The 4,098-nt window shown below is 25.5% G+C and overlaps 1 long non-coding RNA gene across 1 annotated transcript in view; it reads left to right on the top strand.

Moving 5' to 3' along the window:
• The window catches only part of LOC110268794, a 10,406-nt gene that overhangs the window by 5,694 nt on the left and 614 nt on the right, over positions 1-4,098 (top strand). The window lies entirely within an intron of this gene.

The raw sequence follows: 4,098 nt of genomic DNA, 5'->3' as shown, positions 1-4,098 counted from the left end.
TAAATATAAAATAAAAATTAATTTAAAAAACTAATTAACAGCTGCAATAATTAGCACTAGCCAACTACTACGACAACACCTCGTATATTTGCCAATTTTGAATTTCAAATCCAAGAAAATAAATTAACTAAATCACCTAATAACTACATTAATTAGCACTGATTAACTACAACAACAATAAATTATATGCATGTTATAATTTCAGATTAAGAAAAAGGTTAACTAAATAACTTACTAATAACTAAAATAAATTAATAACTTGTAGTACTTGTGAATGGCTTTGGTCACTTAAATGAGGAAGGATTTGGTCACTGATTTAAATTTTTTTTTTTTTATCTTTCATATTTGTGGGATTTGGTCAAATTTGTGTTTTAGATTTGTGAGTGTTTGTGTTTCTTGAGAATGTGTTCCAAAGAAGGTTGAATACTTGAATGTGACGACTATGTGAGAGAAAAGATGGAGAAGTGAAGATAGCGCCCCAGCTCGATCGGAATATTACACCCCAAAATTCCATTTCCTTGTATTACCCCCTTGCACCATCATAACCAAATTAAAAAGTGCTGGACTTTGAAGTTAGTTTATATTTTATTTTATGTCTTTTTATTACAATAAAAATGTGAACTATTTTAGAGTAATGTTATGTTTAGTATAGATTATAGTTAGAGTTAGTTTTAAGAAGAATTTTGCACATTAGATGCAATACTTATAGGTTAGGGTCGTTAGGAATTTAATCCTTGTTTCTTTATGTTTCTGAATGGAGTTAGATAAGTGATAGAGTTAGAATTATAATCTGTTTCTTGCTTGAATTAAATCCATTTTATTTCTTTCATGAACATTTTTTTGCAACATGTTTTGACTAATTAATTAAATTAAATGATACAGTTAATAGGCCAATAATAATTTTATAATAAACTTTACATTTTTTTATTTTTTGGTTAACATTTTTTTCCAACATGTTTTAAAGTAAAGACTTGTATTTTTGAAAATATGAAATTGCAGGAATACATGAAAAAGACAAAAAATAAAAAATACTGACGCCCCTTTTTTTTTTCATATCACAACTCTCTACATAGTCACTAACACTGCTAAAAGGGGTGTGTATCAACAATTAGACTTAATTCTCCAACCCAGTTTTGTAATCAAAAGTAATATTTGGAGTACAAGTCTCCAACCACACATGAACAGGCACAATTGAAATTACTATAATGCAGATGTTTTGTTATTTTTTGTGTCACCTACAGGGTGGGGGTGTATTACTCCATATAATATGTCCGAGTTATCATTACTCATTAGCTAGGATCAAAATAATAAACTTATTATTAGCTACTTCTCATGGTTTATTGTTCAGTAGCAGCACTTATTCAAGACTCATTGCCTTTAGAGATGCTGACTCGGTAACCGATTTGAATGATAGGTGCTCTACCAGTGGCTACTATATCTTCTTTGGTAATAATTTAATCTTTTGATCCAGGAGAAAACAACCAACAGTAAATCGTTCATCTAATACTCATGCAGAACTATTATGGATCCGAAACTTCTTCATGAGCTTCGAATACATTGTCCAATTATATTCCTCCAACTTTCTATTGTGGCAACTTTAGTGATGTTCTCCTAACTGCAAATCTTATCTTACACCTGCCGCTCGAAGCATTTTGAAATTAACCTTCATTTTGTTCAACAAAGTGTAGCTACAATTACAAAACAACTCTTTGTAAAACGCATTCCTTCCAATTCTCAAGTTGCATATATTCTTACTGAACCTATTTTCTCCATTATTTTTTGTTAATCTCAGGTCCAAGCTCAAGGTTTTTCCACAAAAAACCTTTAGCTTGAGGGGGATATAGAGAGTAGTATTAGGAATGAGTCAAGGTTAGAAAATGAAAGTGTAATTGATTCTGCAGTAACAGAATTAACTAACTCTGCCTTTTTGAGAGTTAAGTGATATGTCCTTAAGTGTATGTTACTGTCTATATGTATGGTTGCACTCCATCTCATGTAATACTCAGAAATAATGAATACCAATAATTCACTAGTGCTAATACAATTCCAATTTCTATCAAAGTTCGTATTCTGTATTCTTGCATAATTATTACAATTTTTGTTTTTGTTTTCATTCTTCATCAGCTTCTCTTACATTATTAACAAAAAAAGTTATTATTTAAATTTTTTTAATTTTCAATACAAAAATATAATAATAAGAGTAAAATGAGAATTAAGTCTATAAAAATTTTAACCTCTGACTAATTAGGTCCTGCAGAAAAAATGTATTAATTAAATTTTTTATAATAGTAAACGATGGACACGTTATGTTATTTTTTAAATTCATCATATAAAATTTAATGGAAGTGCTTATATGTATTATTAACTACAATGATATGTCTATTTATGAAAGACCATTATAACTTTTGGAATAAAACTTTACCTGCATTAAGAATTGTGGTAAATAGAGAGCAGCTGATAAGAAATATATAAAAATTTAGAAAAAAAAATACTTTACTGTCCAAAACAATATCTTTCCATGCTCATATGACAATAACAAAATAGTTACTTTAAATAACAAATTTTGAAATATTGAAAGTATGAAAAATTTTTTTGTAACGGCATTCAATTAAATTTATACTTTTAGATGAGTTTGAAAATTAGTCCTTTTAAATAATTTGGTAATACTTAATTGGTATATATAAATTTCCTTAACACTTACAATTTTTTTTTTTTAAATATTCCTAATGTTTAATTTTATTCAATTTTATTTCTAACATTTTTGATTCATTCAAGTTTGTCCTAAATATTTTTGATTTGTGTCAAAATTATCTTTAAAAATTTTTAATTTGGTCCTTAATATTCTATATAGAACTAACGTTTGAGAGTAATTTTAATGCAAATTGAAAACATTAAAGACAAAATTGAATATAACTATACGTTAGGGGTACTTTAAAAAATAAATAAATATTAGAAATAAAAAGTACACTTTAACCAAAATTATTTACATTAATAGATGGAACCACTCAGATAAAGACGCTTAAGACATCTTTTTTTAAAGATATTTTTAGTAATTAAAATTTAACACATATATATAATTAGGGCTAATAGTCAAAATAGTCCCTAAAGAGATAAGACATTCTTTAAATTCGTCCCTAAAAATTTTTTTCAATCAAATTGGTCTTTCAAAAATTACGAATTAATCATATCTGTCCTTCAGTTACTCTCTCACAATTTTCGTCAACAATTGATATGTAAAATGTTAACTGATAGCATATATGACACATAATATGTTCAATTGGACGTTAACTATATATGTTTAAAAAAATCTATCAATTTAATTAGTCACTAGGTCATATTGAGAATAAAATTTTTATAATTGGAGAAAATGACTAAATTAATAAATTTTCATAAATATATTTGGTCAATATCTAAATAGATATATTAGGTATTATATATATATATATATATTATTAATTAACATTTTACAGCATCAATCTTTAAAAAAAATTGTTAATGGAGTAATTGAAAGACAAATATAATTAATTTGTAATCTTTAAAAGATCAATTTAATTAAAAAATATTTCAATGATAAATTTAAAAAATACTTATCTTCCAGAAATTAATTTAACTATTACCTCTAGTTATACCTTATCATGGTGTTATCTTATTTTTTTCTTCGACCTGAGCGTGCTCATATCGTGCAAAATAATAGATTATACGTTAAAAGAATAGTTACATATGTTTTGTTGTTAATTAACGTGTTGATTTAGAGGATGAGAAATGTTAGAGGTTATCACAATTGATTATTTTTTGTTTTTGCTTAGTCATCAATTTAATTCTTAGTTTTGTTTTTTTTAGTCTAGTTAATAATTCAACAACATATTTTATTTCATATTTTTAAATATTAATGATAAACAATAAATTTTGATAATTCTCTTACATTTTTATTATATGATTTCATAGTTGAACTATAACTAACGAATTAAGTATTATAAATTCTACCGACCAAAAAATATTATAAATTCTGATCCAAATGAATAATAAAAAGGTTTAATTACTTTGTTAGTCTTTATAATTTTACTATATTTTTAATTTGGTTCCTTTTTTTTTTAATTG

Source organism: Arachis ipaensis, chromosome B02, assembly GCF_000816755.2.
Source record: "Arachis ipaensis cultivar K30076 chromosome B02, Araip1.1, whole genome shotgun sequence".
NCBI lineage: Eukaryota > Viridiplantae > Streptophyta > Magnoliopsida > Fabales > Fabaceae > Arachis > Arachis ipaensis.
Note: the sequence above shows the minus strand (reverse complement) of the source record. Positions and strands in the feature narration are given on the sequence as shown.